General features: G+C 32.6%; 1 protein-coding gene and 1 long non-coding RNA gene across 2 annotated transcripts in view; one reads left to right on the forward strand and one right to left on the reverse strand.

Moving 5' to 3' along the window:
* LOC107996449 (beta-1,4-glucuronyltransferase 1) overlaps window positions 1-17552 on the reverse strand; it is a 47756-nt gene extending 30204 nt beyond the window's left edge. Inside the window, exon 1 of the mRNA XM_017054496.3 lies at window positions 16376-17552. The gene's annotated coding sequence lies outside the window, so the exon portion shown is untranslated. The remainder of the gene's footprint in view (window positions 1-16375) is intronic.
* Window positions 207-11076, forward strand: LOC133666607 (uncharacterized). Its single transcript, XR_009830979.1, has 2 exons — window positions 207-365; window positions 439-11076. It is a non-coding gene; the product is annotated as an uncharacterized LOC133666607 (long non-coding RNA).
* Window positions 17553-18277: the final 725 nt, after the last annotated feature.

Raw genomic sequence — 18277 nt, forward strand, 5'->3', positions numbered from 1 at the left:
TCCTATCGAGGAAGAAAACGACACGAGTTGTAAAAGCATCTGAACTCGGGAAATAAACAAGATAAGATAAGACAGAAGGAAAAAGTCTTCTTCTTTTATTTTTTCAATTTTTCTTGAAAAACTGTCAGAAAATTCTCTTTTTCTACAAAAAATCTCTCGCCAGATTAGACATATTCGTATCGATACGATTCTCTCCGAGTTTTCAAAGCCGCGCGCCCGCCGTTTGTATTCCACATTTGTTAACCGCACGTTGCTAGGCGAGGAGAACGTAGCAGCAGCAGCACGCTGTGATCGTTTTCGAGATAATTGTTTTCGAGCGTGATACACGCTGTGCGCGTATTATTATTCCGTGCTTCGATAATCGGGTGAGTTTATTTATTATTCATATGTATATATCGAATCGAAATAAAAAAGAACATTTTGTTGCTTGAACGATAGAATTTGAAACGAAATTCAGAGAGATGAGAAGAAAAGATTATTTTTGTACTTGTATAAAATCTGTAACGTAACACATTTATTGACGCATAGCTCGATACAAATAGCTGTGTCGATTCGTTATCAACGACATGCGAGGAAATTTAGAAATTTTATTTTAAATATACGAATAATAGAAATCAATAATATAAATCAATGACGGAGAAAAAGGAAGAAGAAGGGAAAAAAGCACGCCGAATCTGTTACCTAATCCTGGAATAGTCTGGCTTCATTGGATCTGACTCAAAGGAGAGGATTTTTTAATTGTACCTCCTTGGTCAAAATTGAAAACGCAATAATAATCAAAGACTGGAAAAGACGATAGTAAACTTTTCGAGGTCGCCCAAATCCTTCGATTCGATTTTCATTAATTAACGATTAATTTTTCCTCCGCTTTCTCGAATTTTCATTCCACTCCTCCCCTTCTTCCTCCATGGAAATCTCTCTCGACTCGTGGGCTCTCTATATAGGAAGTAAGAGGGAGTAGATCCCCAAGCAGACAGACATTAATGATTCCCGTTGTAATACGTGGAACGACGCAAAGGAATAGGCGCGAGAGTGCAGTTTCAGAACCGGTTAAACTCCCGCGACAACCTTGAAGAGAAGTCTCGCGCAAAGCGAGAGAGCCGAGCCAGACCACGTTTTCACCGCGGTGGGGAAGCTTTACAAATTCTAATGGGCAAGTTCACGGTTCCTGAGCCCGTTACCACCGTCCACACGGGGCCACTTCTCGATCACGTGCAACTTCTGCACCCCCCGACCGATCGTTTCGAGAAATTTTTTGAAAAGTCCGGAAAGGGAGGGGGAGAAGGAAGGGGATTCTCATAATCGTCCTCGAATATTTGACGGATGGCGAGGAAAGAGGGTAGTGGGGATGGACCCTTGGAACGAAACGGTTTATTTTTACGTTATATTTTATTTTTGTTAGGGATCTTAGAATGGAGGATCAATAATTGTTTTATTTTCGAATATTTGACGGATGGAAAGCTATGCCGGTATTGGGGATGGGTCCACGACTTGTTTTACTTTTAGATATTTGTGTACGAGAAATATTTTATTTTTGTTAGGGATGAGTCTTAGAATGGAGGATTAATAGTTTTATTTTTCAAATATTTGTGTAGAAAAGAGAAAATTGAGGATGGATTCACGACATGTTTTATTTTTACATATTTGTGTACGGGAAATATTTTATTTTTGTTAGAGATGGGTCTTAGAATGGAGGATTAATAGTCGTTTTATTTTCAAATATTTGTGTAAGAGAAAATTGGGGATGGATTCACGACATGTTTTATTTTTAAATATTTGTGTACGAGAAATATTTTATTTTTGTCAGGGATGGATCTTAGAGTGGAGGATAGTCGTTTTATTTTCGAATATTTGATGGATGGAAAGCATTCCGGTATTGGGGATGGGTCCTCGCCATCTTGGAATGAAACGTTTTATTTTTCGAACATTTATGTACCAGAAATATTTTATTTTCATTAGGGACCTTAGAATGGAGGATTAATAATTATTTTGTTTTCGAATATTTGATGGATGGAAAGCCATCCCAGTATTGGGGATCAATCGCCATCTTGAAACGAAACGTTTTATTTTTATTTTCATTAGGGATGGATCTTAGAACGGAGAATTAATAATTGTTTTATTTTCGAATATTTGTAAGAAATATTTCATTTTTTGGAATAGAAAACATTGATGAAATTTAGGGATAGATTAAATGCTTCACTTTGGGATGGATCCTCGAGATCTTAGAATGGATTAATCGTCGTTTTATTTTTGAATATCTCGTTTTGGAATGGTTGGAAATTGGGAATGGATCCTCGCAATCTTAGAATAAACGTTTTATTTTGGGATAAAAAGCCCTGAAATAACATCGCACATATACACACGATTAAAATTAATAAACCTACGTAAATAAAAATAAATAACAATTTAAAGATTTATTATTCCAACCAAGGTATTTTAAACTGTGCTAAGATTATCAAACGATATTTTTAAATACTTTTCAATATGTTTAAAAAAAATGATACAAAAGCGTGATACAAAAACCATCAAAAACTTGAAAATCATATTTTGATTAAACGATAAACATTGAATATAACAAGGCGAGAAACGAGGAACAATTCCGAATGGATTCACCTTCTGAGCGACATTAAAATTAAAAAATTAATATTTACTCATCAAAATAACAACACCAAAGCCTGTGAAACGTTTGAATAATGCAACGGAGACGATATTACAATAATAATCTCAATTATCCGACGAGTAGCCCTATGCTCTCTGCATCATTCATGGACGGAAGATGAAAACAATTCCACCGAGGCAGAGAGAGACGGGGAGAACGCAATCCAACAATAATAATCACGTACCAAAACTCTCCACAAATATCGAAACGATGATGTTCGCACGAAACTTCTCATCGTAACAAAATGTTTATTATAACAATTCCAATCACGATAAAAAACTAAAACGTTTCGAGCTGCGTCCTCTGCGTCTACGTAATCGCAATAATCGTCAAAACTTGAGAACAACAACAAGGAGAGAACCCGGCGATAGGTTCAAACGAATACCGCGCCTTTATTGAAACGCCACACCAACTTCCTCCACGATAGTAATTTCAATTTATCCTTATAAAAAAGCACGTGTACACGGTTGCGCGTTCTATACGTGTTATTTATTACGAGGGAAGACGGGGACAAGAATACGAGAGGAGGGGAGCGAGTCGAGTTCGGGGTGTGGCATCGATAAAGCGCTCTCGATAAACCGGGGGAGGGGGGGGAGGATCGAGCGGCCCTTGAAAATCGTATTATTCATTACGCGGCGAGCTAGTTGATGAAATAACGGGTAACACGCTTAACCACCGCATGCGAACGGGCTATAAATAATCCGAGGAGACCCGTTTCCTGTTGTAAGTTTAATGCGTGGCCACGGACAAAGTGATGTTTAGCTTGACGAGCGGTCGTAAGAACCGGACGCGAGAAAAATCTGGCGGTACCATGCAACCAACCGCTCGCTACCACTCGCCTATACCTGTTTCCTCGCTGGATTCCGACACTTTATCGCGGCCAATGCTCCCTTCGATGATAATAAGTCGTCGTTCCTTCCCCGGAACCCCTTCGTTTTGGAAGGGAAAAATGTGATTCCACGTTTATCTCTTACTTTTCAGTCGAACATATCCTCGTATCGAGGGTTGATATCGAACGAGTGAAAAAATTTCTTCTTTCTTTTCTCTGGAATTGGATTTTTATGATTTTTTTTTTTTTTTGATAATTGGAACAAGGTTTTTCAATTTGTAATTAAAAAAAAGAATAATTGTTGTTGCTGTTCTTTTTTCTTTTTTCTTCAGTGTGAACGTGCGTAGATTGAATTTTTATTTTAGATAATTGGAACAAGTTTTTTCAACTTTCAAGTCTTTTCAACGATTCTTCGTAATTAAAAAAAAGAATAAATGTTGTTACTGTTCTTTTTTCTTCAATGTGAATTGGATTGGATTTTTATTTTGGATAATTGAAACAAGTTTTTTCAAGTCTTTTCAATGATTCTTTGTAATTAAAAAAAAGAATAAATGTTGTTGCTGTTCTTTTTTCTTTTTTCTTCAGTGTGAATTGGATTTTTATGATTTTTGTTTTTTGGATAATTGAAACAAGTCTTTTCATTGGAATTATTCTTTGTAATTAAAAAAAAAAATAAATGTTGTTGCTGTTCTTTTTTCTTCAATGTGAATTGGATTGGATTTTTATTTTGGATAATTGGAGCAAGTTTTTTCAAGTCTTTTCAATGATTCTTTGTAATTAAAAAAAAGAATAAATGTTGTTGCTATTCTTTTTTCTTTTTTCTTCAATGTAAACATGCGTGGATTGAATTTTTATTTTGGATAATTGGAACAAATTTTTTCAAGTCTTTTCAACGATTCTTTGTAATTAAAAAAAAGAATAAATGTTGTTGCTCTTACTGATTACGCTTGGATATTTTATCCATGTTTATTATCGATTATTGAAGGCTTAATTTGAATATATCGGAAATAAAATATATAAAACAAATTGTAATAACGGAAATAACATTTTTGAGTGTCACCATTTTTATGATAAGATAAATATATCACGTATATACGTGTTACGTAACACGTAGGATGAAATTCAACGTAATAATAATAAATTATTTTTTGGAAATATATATATATATCAAAAGCTGATAACACCAACCAATTAATCGTACATGTAGAAAAAAGTCAGTTCAAAATTTTCTTCCTTCTAACCTATTATTTAAAAATCGCCAAAATTCATCGGAGACAATGGCTCGTTGACAAGTTTTAATCGCCAACCGTTCAAAAGAACGAGATTAGAGATGGAAACGAGACACACACATACACATATATATAATAAATAAAAATAAATAAAGCATGGATAATTGCCATAGATGTAAATAGAGCGAAAAGAAGAAAAAAAAAGGAAAAAAACAGAAATAACTCGTTCGATAAATTCGTAGATATGGATATAAATGGATATAAATAGAGCGGGAATTCGAATAAACGGGTAATTTATTCGGTCGTAAAATATTATTATGCAGGAAATTATAATTAAATGTGTTGTTGAGACTCGGACGGGGAAATAGAAAACTCCTGTATGAATGCTTTTCATGGTTCATACCTTCGATTTGCATTCGAAGTCAACACTTTTATGGCGAATTCTCGACGGGGAAAGTTGAGAGGCGGTTTTGCAGCGGTGGTTTACAGCGGTTCCGATCATACGCGTTCCTTCGGCCGTTAATTAAGCGAGGCAAAAAAAAAAAAAAAAAGAAAAGAAAAGAAAAGACACACGATGAGAGAGAGAGAGAAGCGAAGGAAAACGTAAAAACGAGAAGAAGAAGAAAAAATTGGAAAAACAAAAAGATTTATTGGCGAGAAAAAAGAAAGAAAAAACTCCATCCCGGATTAATAAAGCAAGAACGTATCCGCCTGTATCTGCCGCTTGAATAATTTATAGTCGAACGAGGGAGGGAGAGAGAAAATCGAGCAATTCGAAAACTGAACTAGAACCCGGATCCGGTGGATCTACTTTCACGGGCGTTCGTTTTACCATGATAGAGATAAAGTCGAAACTGTGACTCTCCTTTGAATGCACCGGTGCTTCGATAGGCTTGCGACAGTTTCCAACAGTATTTTTCAGTTAGCACGGTTTTTCTTGAAATTAGAACGAAATTTTATTCTTCTATTATTGCTCCCAGGATATTTAGCTTGAATAAGAGAAGAATTGGTTGGTAATAAAGAAGGAATTTTTCGAAATCGGATTCCTTCCCTCCCTGTTATCTTCAAAAATCTTCAAATATCTTCTTCATCATCCCCTGCATGATGAATGCATAAAGGGATGATAATACGATTGTCATTATTGCAGTTCTCGTCATGGCAGTATCATTTCAGATCATTTGGAACGGGCTTGAGAAGAGGATTTATATTATATAGAGGGAGGGGGGAGAAGTTGAGCGGAGGTTAACGCATTGGTATTTATACTTGTTTTTTCTTTTTTAAAAAAAAAACTCGAAGCTTTGGATTTCGAAGACATCTCGCCGATTTCTTGCAGTTGTTTTTAATGCCACGAGGAAGTTATAAACGCTTTACGAGTCAATATCCTGACGTTTTTTTTCTTTTTTTTTTGTCAATGCAAATTTAAATACCGCATAATTCACGCGGAACAGGTTGGTAATATTCCATCATTGAAATCAACAGAAATTCTCTTCTGCAATTATTTCATCGATCGTTTTAATCTCATCCATAAATTAATACTATTATTGTTACCTTGACTGTTTCAATTATTTTCAACTTATAAGGAATAATCGTCGATCGAAGGCCGTCTCGAAGGTAATTTTACGAAAAAAAGAAAAAAAGCGAATTAATTCGACAAAAGATCCATTTAGATCCACGGATTAATTCGAGAGAAGAAATCTCGATCAAAGACTCGATGGAGCTTCCAACTGAATACATTTCTTTATGTTGGAAAATGAAAAATATTATTAATTATATAAATTAATTCGTCCATTTGATCGATCCATTTAAATAATTCATCGACGAATCTCGATCATAATCGACGAAAGGTTTGACTACTGAATTAATCTTGTGTAAACAGTCGGCAACAATTTGACAGGTGTTATTAATTGACAATTGGCAGGTGACGTGCCAATCTAATTTCCTGTTCAATCGGAGATCGACACGTACGATCGAACTCTTCTGAGAAAAGTTTGAAAGATATTTTAAAGCTTTCCTTTCGTACAAGAGCGTTCGAATGAAAGCGAACCTCGTCATCGATATGCACAGCCATTTTGGATTTCAATATTGCATTTTCGTATCCCGCCAAAGAATTACTATTCGCATACTCCTTCGATTTCTTATGCAATGAATTGAAAGTGTCGAGCAGAAGGTAATAAAACACGGGTTAAAAAAAAAAGAAGAAAAAAAAGAAGAAGAAAAAGAAAAAGCAATCCTTCTTCTTCTTTCAACACACGTCACTCCAACAACATCATATCCAACAAAACGTCCAAACGTGTGAACGAAATAAAAGATTAAAAAACCGAAGTCACGAAGGTCTTTGCAATACGGTTCGGATAAAGAGAAGAAGAATTTCGCTTCGTTAAGAATACTTCTTTTATTCTCTTTCAAAGAAATAATGGAAGATTGATTAATATACATACATATATATATATATATATTTTTCATATTTTTCTTCTGACTGTTGTTATTTTGAATTCTATTATATTTCATATAGTAATCTTTCCTAAAAATTTCTACCCACCATTGCCAATTCTGACGAACGAATTCATTTAGACACGTATGAATCACCTCGAAGGGATCTCGATCAAACACTGACAGATTTCAATTGGACGTGTTTCTTATGTAAGCTGTGGAAGATGTGCCAGTAGGCATTAGCCTGATTTATATAATCTCGAATAATTTAATAAATCGCCGCAGAGGCTTCAATCGTGCATTAAAGAGAGAGAGAGAGAGAGAGAGAGATCTATTGGAAATCGGCGGACCAGATGGAACTTGCCCTGGTCACGGGATACAGGGAACTGTGATGCATTCATGCGTGCACTTTGGGTCATCTGGAGCATAGGATGCAACCTTATACGCCGAAAGACTTTCATGCATGACCACGTTTGGCTATTTTTTTTTTTCAGCTTGGCAAAGTCGATCGATGGGGCTAAAAGAAAAAGAATATATTCGATAGGGCTTTCCATAATTTTCAAATTATACTTGGTTAGCTATTGAATCGAGTTTAAGTATTTGAATTTATTTATATCGTACGTCATTTCATTTTTGATGATAAAATTAATTGTATTCGGTAAATGGATAATTATAGCGAAATTGTAAATATAAAAGAATGTGAAAATTTCTATTCAAGTGTTATCGTAAAAGCTGGCAATAAAAGTACAAATGTCTGCATCGGTTCGAACAATAAATTCGTTATAAATTATAATATCGCACTTGTGCAACAGGTAGCGTGGATATAATTGATTCTCTGAGGAAAGTGCAAAGTATGATAGGAAAATAGATAATTTTTTATAGACGTTTCATAAACGTTTAAAATTTCATCAAACGTAGTAAATGAAAGTAAATGATTATTAAATCTGATTTTCTAAATTCGTTGGAAACTTACGACATATTCGACGTTCGTTTTTATCATCATTAACACTTAATACGATGTTAATGATAAAGTTAATGCCATCCGCGTTTAAAAAGCAATTAGAAAAAACTAGGATTTCTTTTTTTTTTTTTTAAGTAAAAGAAAATTCGTACGATTAGAAACTAATATAAGGCAACGGTTTCCAAGCTGTGGGTCACGACCTACAAAGAAGGCTATTAGAATGAAAATTGGAAAAAGATGGAAAGTCCAAGGCAGACCGGACAAGTTAGCACGAGAAAGAATCAGGAGCAAGCGAGGAGCACGAGGGAGAGACAAGGAGAGACAAGAAGAGACAGGGAGATCCAGGGAGATCCAGGCTACGTCTCGAGTTGCCAAAGAGTACTTGAACGTCCCAGAAAGACCGAGAGGCAAGATGAAACGAGGATTGAAAAGAAAAGTCGAAGGAGAGGGAAGGGGGGGGGATAGAAAGGAGGAGGAGAACAAAAAAAAAATCGATAAAAATACGTGACGAATCGAATTATGTTTAATAGCGGTACAATATTAATTAAAGCGATAGTACACGCGTCATTCGTACGTCGACGGTAAAAAAAAACGTTTTTTTTTTTTGTAACGTGACGTGTAAATTGGCAAATCGATTTATATTAACAGGAAATGATATGTCACATATATCCACCGCTAACCGTTTCATAATATCCATCGTTTTATTTTCCTTCCCGACTTTATTGATTATACGCCGTGACTCTCCCTCTTCGTGTCGCTCTTTCCTAGGTACCCCAACCGTGGAGTGGCTCTTTGACCGGTCGCTCACCTCCTACCTCTTGCCCTCTGAAACGCGCCATGTCTCTTATAATTAATAACGATACGGTTCAGGGTGGAAAGGGCACGAGCACTGCCTACGTCCACCTATCAAAACATCGTAAAATCGAACGCTTCTCGACTTTTAATTTTTCTTTAACCTTAATAATCGCTTCCTTCGCTCGAAGGAACTCGGAGAGTCAACAAGTTTCCCAAGTCGCGGCGCGTGATCACTTTCACGACTCATTTTTTTTTCTTCGCTCTTCCCCTCTCTCTTTTTCGCTCTCTTTTTTTTCCCTTCTTCCCTCCCTTTCTTTCCCCCTCCCCTCGTTCGACGCTCGAGATAATGCGTCTGTGATCCCGATCCCAAGGAGATAATATACGCATAATACATCTGTTCGTACGTTGCACCGGCTGATGTAACGATTATGTAAGTAGTCTTGCGACCTACTGACACAGGCCAGGCCGGTTTTACTTTCGACTACTGGAACAGAATGCAACGGCCGGCATTAAAGTCGAAGAAAGTGCTCAGATCTCCTCGACTTTCCCCATTTTCACGGTTCTCTGGGATTCCTGAGCACACTTTCCCGCCGCGACACACTTCACCGTAAAGCAATAAGTAAAAGCGCTTCAAAGAGAAACTATGCCATGCTCGTTCGATGCCTCGCTCGTTCGGTGACCCGATAACAAACCATCGTCCCGAGACGATGTTTCCAAATATCTCGTTTGCTGTATATAACACAACGAATTGGACGAGGAAGTGAAACGAAATCGAATTCATCCGCTACTCTACTTTCTTCTTCATACGATCGATTTGAATTTCAAAAGTGGAATTATCAACGTCCTATTGGAAAATTTATATTGTACGATCGCGAGCAAAATTTGCAAACTCTTTGATCCTTGTGGAAAGGAAATCCGTGATTCGAGAAAGATTGGGAAATCAGGGAATCTCGGGTACCGTATTTCGCTCGTCCTTGATCAAACACCCGTGAACGAATGTTAACGAGAATATATCCTTTCAACGATTTTTAAACGAGTTAATCGATCGTTTCATCGATGCTTATGCACCTAGGTGCAATAGAAAGTGATTTTTTAAAAATTTATTCATACAAGTTTAATATTACATACACCTTTTGCATTCAACGACGCATCCTTAATCATTCTTCTTATCTGTATTGTATATAAAATAGATTTTGATAGTCGTAGAATTAGTGTAATTTTCTGGCGTAATTATTTTCCAACCTATTTAAAAGTGGAATAACTTGATAAAAACTTTCTGATCGAACATAAATTATACGTTTGAACGAATAATACGTGAAACGAACTTGAGAAGTATAATACTGTAACAAGAGCTATAAGAAAATATTCGAAAAAGAAACGGTAATAAATTAATTGCACGTATATATACACGGCCGTCGACGCCTGTAATAACTTTATTACGTAATTACGTTGTTATTATTTAAAAGTGAAATCCTGGCGATTTAATGATCCTTGAAGGGGATGCGCATGCGTTAAAATTACGAGCACGAGGATAATACTGTTTTCTCTTCAACCGTGATCCGCAGACACTGTCCACGGACAATTGAGGCTGAATGAGCGTTTATCGTGCGCTCAACTTTGCGCCGACGTAAGATAGAAGGCCGAGCTTTCACCTTACGATCGTCCCCGTTTCTAGTTTCCCCCCTCGACGTGTTGGACGTCAAGGTCGTTTCGAGGATGTTAGTCGACCTCTGCGTCATTCCGGATGGAATATGCATGCCGCTGCTAACCAACCAGTGGCGTATATAACCGACTATGGTAAATATTTAATAATCCGTTGAGAATAAAGATGTGTGAAATTCTTTGTGACTCGTGGTTTGCGCCGTGCACGGATAATAAATAACTTCGCGGTCAAGTTGGACGAAGAATCATAGTGGATCAGGGGGACAATAGTTGTAATAATTTTTCGACAGAAATTTATCACGCGCCGATCGAGAGACAATTAATAAGGATTTGTCCATTATGTAGTTGTGAGGTATTCGTGATGAAGCTCGAACGCGTAAAATACTAAAAATATTCGGTTATCTTTTCTTACAGATGCGTTTTTTTTTCATGTTATATATGACGTTTTATTGCGTTTTAATATTTAGAAGATCGGTTGATATATAACGTTATTAAATTGAACGTCTTAAGTGGACTTAAGATAAAATGCTTTATCATTTTTCCTCATCTTTCCGATCCTTTCCGTTTTAATGTCTTAAATTTATAGTAGACGATAAATATATAATAATTTTTATCTGATAATTTTCCTAAATGTATCCACGTCGACTGTTTCTCACTGCTTAAGTCCTCTTTTATCATGGAATCTTCGATTTAATAACAATCTACAATTTAAAAATGTTAATTTTAAGGTGTGATGAGAAAAATGAGAAAAATTTATTTATTTGATAATTTTTTATTAGAAAAAATTAGAATTGAAATATTGGATTCAGTAGAAAAATTAAAATAAAAATTCCTTAATTTCTATTTTTAATGCTATTTTATTTCCAAGTATTCTTGAAGTGTATGTAAAGTATGTTCAACAATCACATTAGGTCAACAGCTGTATATCTTCCGTTAAATCTCTCTTGTTATTTTAATTCAAGGATTAGTCCAAAATTCGAGTAATTTATTCGCAGTTATGTTGTAAACTCTCACAATTACTGAAAATTTGTTGTCGAAGAATTCCCAAGGAAATTCTATCAAATTTTCTCTCTCTCACTTTCTTTAAGAATTGTTTTCAAATATATTCAAATATAATCAAATATATTCTCTTGGCTAACCAAAGTAATGCAAAATTTTTCATTAAACGTATATTTGTGGCTATTTGATAATTAACGTTTTTCAAAATGAACGTATTAAAAGAAGGAATAATTTATAACGTGAAAAGTTATACAAGTTGTTTTTATAAATGTTTATCAAAAAACGATATCCATTACGAATCGTTTTCAATTTGCTGCTGCATCGATGTAATGAGGACCATTTTCAATTTTTTGATTCCGCATTGATATCCATCATTATGAATCATTTTCGATTTTTGGTGGTGCATCGATATTCATCATTGTGGAGCATTTCCGATTTTTGGTGCCATTAATATTCAGCATTGCATTATTTTTGATACCATATCAATATTCATCACTGGGGACCATTTTCGATTTTTGATAACATTAATATTCAGTATTGCAAATTATTTATTGTATCAATATTCACCATTGTGGACCATTTTCGATTTTTGGTGCATCGATATTCGCCATTGTGGACTATTTTCGATTTTTAGTGCCATTAATATTCAACATTGCAGATCACTTTTGATATCGTATCAATATTCACCATTGTGGACTATTTTCGATTTTTGGTGATGCATCGATATTGACCATTCTGGATCATTTTCGATTTTTGGTGCCGATTTTAAATGTGTAAAAATCCAATAAATAAGGAATGGATATAATGATCATTTCCATTACGATTTTCCAATAAAATTTCAAATTTCCTCTCGTTTCAAAAGAATTATGAAAAGTAGCTTGGAAGCGGTCCATTTTTGTGGTAATTGATCGACTCTAGCCCCAATTTCACGTATCATAGACAACGATGGCGTCGTATTACAGACACCGTATGGCGCACACGTGGTGTTAGCTATCCACCGTGCGGCGATATTTTAACTCTTTTTTAACCGGGAAACAATCTTCTTACGAGGACGCCATTTTACGTAAACTATGCTCCGTTATACATTTACAACACTTTATTTGCTTCTGGAGATGATCGGTTAATAGTTCTTGGCAATGCGGCTCTCGCAAGTAATTTGTCTCCTCGAAGAAGCTAAAATATTTCGTTAAATTCATAATATTCTATATATTTTTAATGGTATTTATCCATCATGTACAAAAATGCAACGAAAAATTTAATTTCGAATCTTTTTTTCATTTATGAAACTGATGAATCGAATATTCTATTATTGAATATTTTTACAAATATTTCTGAATAAAATTGAGATATAAGCTATAATTATAAAAAAAAGTTATTGAATTAAAAATATTATTTCAAATTTTGATTATGTTCTTTTCAATTATTTTTTCTTGTGATAGAAAAAAAATTAAAACGAAAATTCAAGAATTATATATACAATTCTAGAAGTAGATATAGTCGATTATTAATTAAAGTGTTTTTTACTTGACCATATTTGCGTGTTAACATTCATTGATGGAAGAAATCCGCGATATTTTTATATTCTTAATTAAAATTTTGCAAGGTTTGAGGAAATAGATGAAGATATAGATAGATAGTTGCTCTATTTTTTAAAAGTGAAACTTTAAAAGCAATGAATGCATTTTTTTTTTTTTTGAAGAACGAAAATTCTGATATCACGAATTGGTCTCGTAAATATTTTAGACTTAATCAATTCGTCGCAAAATTCACCCTACTGCAGTCTAATATTCAACGATGCGAATATCAATAACTGATCAGCAGCTGTGGCATTGCGTATCACGGTGAGTCATTTTAACCGGCTAGGGAAAAACCAAGGGAAGCCAATCAACGAAATACAAATAACGGTAACTCGACGAACCTATAAAAAATATTCCGTATTCTAGTCATTTCTGTTCCATTATAAATTCAAATTTCCGTATAATAATCGATAACGAGCAATTCCTCGAAAATTTTATTTTCCCGCGTTGTAAAATTTATCTTTCAATTTTTTTTATTTTCCATTTTGTGAATAATATTAAATAAAAAGAAATCACTTGATTTTTTTTGATAACAAATGACATAAAAATATATACATATTTATATAAAAAGTATATTTGAGTTCTGTGCGTTCGTTTTCAAACAGTCGTTTCGCAAATATACACGCTGCGTGGATGAATTACGGACGAGTATGCTCTCTATCGATTATAATACTCCCATTTGCCTCCCCGAACTTATTCAACAAAGCGACCAGCCGGCACGCAAGCCTAACAACCGAGTATTTTTCTACAGTTCATTCACTGATGCTTCTCACGAGGCTGACTTTTGTGCGCATTGCCTGTCGAGGACAATTACCTTTACCTAAATCACGAACATTCCTCGCGTATTTCGAGTAAAAGTTACTATGATTCCGGTTATTAAACTTACTCGCCGCCGTGAAAAATGAAACAACTCGAATAAACCGACGGAACAAAGGAGACGGTAAAAGTATGATGTAACTTATCCTGTAGCGTGTACTTTGTTTTCAACGCAACGAACAAATATAGACATTTTCGTTGGTAATTTATTTCTTGGGATCGTATATTACGTCTGTATAACAATAGGCTATTAATAACTAGTAATAATAATTTAGTAATAATAATTTCATTTCGCTTAACCAATGACCGAAGTTGACACTAGTATAATCATAGTAGCAATAATAACAATAACAATGTTTAATTCCTTTCTAGAAACAAAGATTATATTAGTTTAAGCATTTTAAAAATCGCTGAAAAGATGAATATTGCATAAATTCCATGTAAATTTTAATTTTGTTATAATTATAGTGATTCATTTTAAAATTAATAAATTTTACTTCGGTTTAACCTAACTTAAAATTAAATTAAATCAATATATATAAAATTAAATACTATTGTACGTACTGTAAGTACTATTTTATATTTGTTTAATTTATAGAACAATTTTTAACAACAAACTAAATAACATCAAATTTAATTTAAATTTAATTTAATTAATATCAACGAATTCTAAAGTTAATATTGAAACTATTTAATTTTATATGTACAATATTTTGTATAGCAGCCTGTTGGCATCAAGTGCAAATATCATATATTTATTTATCATATCACTTTTAAATTACTTTTGTACGTATTACGTATAAAAAAAATTTATATATGTACATAAAATTCTATTCTTATTTAACTTAATGATAAAAGAAAAAAAAACACTCTAAATATTTGTTAGAAACGTCATTGATAATTGTTTACTATTATTGCAAAAAAAAATCTTAATTCAGATAAAACATAATTTAACGCAAAACAAATTAATTTCAATTCTATTTTAAACAAGATTGATCAAATCTTTATTAATTGTTTTCAGTTTTATTCGCTGTCTGATACAATTGTTCCGAAATTTTACGGCATTAAATTTTCTATCACGTCGTATCTCCTGCGTCACATTGCGAGTCTCGATTCACTCGCTGGCCCCGTAGTTTTCGTTTTTATCATTTGGACTACTGCCAAAAGATGGAGACACGCAATTAAATTTCGAACGAGTAATCTTCTGACAAGAAAATCAAGGAATCAGATAGAAAAATAGAAAGGAAAATTTTGTATTGTACTTTCGTGTGTTTTGTTAGATTTTATTTTTTATTTCATACATATACTGAAGAAAAATTAAATTAGTATAAGGAAATTAAAATTTAATTTCTCTTACATTTCTGTGTTTTATGAATTAGAATTAACTTTAAACTTTAGTCTTTTTTCAATTTTGATCTCGTTTAAAAATGAAAAGACTTTTAATTTTTTAAAACTTTGTCATAAAATTCAATAAAAAAATTATATATATAAATAGTGATTTTTTTCATAATTTATTTTCATATTTTTCTCAAACTTAAGAAATTTTATTAGTAATAAAAAAGCATTGTATTGTAAATAACTTCAATGGTATTGCAAAGTTAAAATTGTCCTAACTGTAAAATATGTATTTATTTATTCTTTTTCTTTCGAAAATAGTAATTGTTGTTGTAAAAAATTAGATATTAATTGAATTTTGAATGCCAATTGTTATTGGAATCGTTCTTACGCGTGTTAAATCTTTCAAATAATTACGTGGTAACCGTTATATCTTAACAATTGAACATTCATACTATCAAGCGGAAGTATGAATTTATGTTGTATTATACCTCTTTTATTTGAGAAATGTAACGAGTTTTAAAATTTTGCAAATATTGTTGCAGAAATAAATTTTTATATAAAAAATTTTTAATATAAAAACTTCTACAATTTTTATAATTTTTTTTTAATTATAATTTAAAATTATAATTCTTATTTCAATAGAATATAAATATAGTCAAAATTTTCATCACAATTTATCATTAATTTTGAAATTGAATTTCAATTCGCACAGGCCGTTAATTTATTCGTTATATGTTAATATAATAAATTCAAATTCGAGTTATAAAATCTTCGAAACAGTTACTCAACTGTATTTACACACGGGTTTTAAAAATTCTTTCAGAACCTTTTTGTAATTAAAATTTCCAGATAACTAAAATTACAAAGACAATTTAGGTTGAAAACAGATAAACATATTATACTCTATACGTATAGGATACTCTTATAATTATCGTAAATATATGATTTAGCTTTTGGCGAACTGATTTTCAGTAAAACATCTATTCGGAGTAAAAAAAAAAAAAAGCAGTCAAACCAGTATTGACCAATGCACCGCTGAAATTCCAGATTGAGAAGAACGTAAAGGCAGAGCGGACTCACCGTAAATCTTTTTAGTATGACATCTCCGGTGCCGAGTTGTTAGCAAAAATGTCGCGCACAATTTTTCGGCCCTGTTGTCGACGCAGTCCAACCTAGTGTGCAGTTACACCACGAATTATCCCGATCACGTTCAGTCACAAAAAGTACAGGACGATGTGCATTGTGACACACGATGCTCGACTTCCACGTCTCTTTCACCGGGAGACGATGTATACTCGTATACCGAAACTTGTGTTAATTCACGTTTACTCGATAACACGGCTCGCTAATCACGAAGTCTCTCCACTTCGAGAATACGTCATACAATGCTGCAGAGTGTTTAAGTCGTTTCGTAAGGGAGAAACATATAGAGACAAACAGTTACAGGCAATCATATGTGTTATGTTGCGATGGCGAAGCCGGTATAAACGTTCCAACTCAAAAAATATCTAAGCTAAGAGTGTGACATCAGATCAAAGAGAAAGGGACGAGAAACGTGCGATCGAAATAACTCCCCCCAACAACAACTGCACTGTTCAAGCAACAGCATCCGACTGCTTTGCTGGGCCCATCAACATCATGCAACCTATGCAGTTGGGGCGACGCCTGGTATGATTCTACGAATCAACGCTGATAGTTCTTATTTTTTTTCTGAATTTTTGACAAAAGTTAAGATGTTTTATAGAATATTTAATGAAAATTATTTATTGATAAAATAAATTAATTATAGTTTTTTCATTAAAGAAAATACGTAAAAATTATTATTTATTGATTATTATTAACGTGTAATTGATCAATAATATTGTATAAAAAAACTATAAATAATTTAATTTTATTTTTTAAATTATGATGTAATTTTATTTTTTAAAATGATTATTTTTTTACTCAAATTATTATTAAAAGTTATTAGTTTTTTTATTATGATTTTCTTTATCGATTGTAGGAAAGATTGTCGATAAAAAAATTTTATATAAAATGTATATTTTTTTATAATAAAATTATATCTTTTATAAAAATGGATTTAAATATAAATTAAATTTAAAATTTAAAATTAAAAAATTAAATTTATTTATACATATTGTTAGTATATTGTATATTGTATATATTTTATATATTGTAATTGTATATATTAGAATTTATACAATAAAAACAAATATAGAAGATTTATATTTATAAAGACGATTTAAAAAATAAAAAATAGAAAAATTTTATTATTAATCCTATGAAAGTCCCAAAAGTTATTCATTTGCATTTTTTCTCGCTTTTGATTATCAATCAAATATCGAAGTTCTTTTAAGCGCATAAAATTTAAAGAGCAAGTATAGATAAAAAGAACAAATAATAAAAAGAACAGAATAAGATAGGATAAAAATTAAAGAATTAGTGCCATTTCTAAAATACTGCAAATGAAATAATATGAAATATAGACGAAAAGAATAAATTAATAAATTCTTTTAAACATCATTTTTTAAGCATCAAAGATATTTCTTCATAAGATAAGAGTAAAATACAATATCAACAAATACAATAAATACAAATCTTTTGAATATTTTTAAAGAGATGGCGTTGATAGCCAATTCTTATCTCTATTTTTCTATCATTTGCTTTCCTTATTTATACTTTGTTCATTTTGAAATTGATTTTTTAGTTTTTCTCATTAGATTCTCTTTGTCTTTTGGCATGTAACGCCAATAGTAATAAATATAGAATGTCATTTAAACTTTCATGATTTCTTTTTGAAAACAAAAATATGTAATATAAAAAAAGATAATATATTCTAAGCTTTACAATAGCTTTAATTATATTAAGCTTTACAATATTTTTAGATAAAAATAATATATCCCAAAATATAATATATCCTGATATATGATTGTGAGTTTGAAATATGAAATTTGAAATATTCTAAAATATTCTATTGAAAAA

This window comes from Apis cerana, linkage group LG8, assembly GCF_029169275.1.
Source record: "Apis cerana isolate GH-2021 linkage group LG8, AcerK_1.0, whole genome shotgun sequence".
Lineage (NCBI taxonomy): Eukaryota > Metazoa > Arthropoda > Insecta > Hymenoptera > Apidae > Apis > Apis cerana.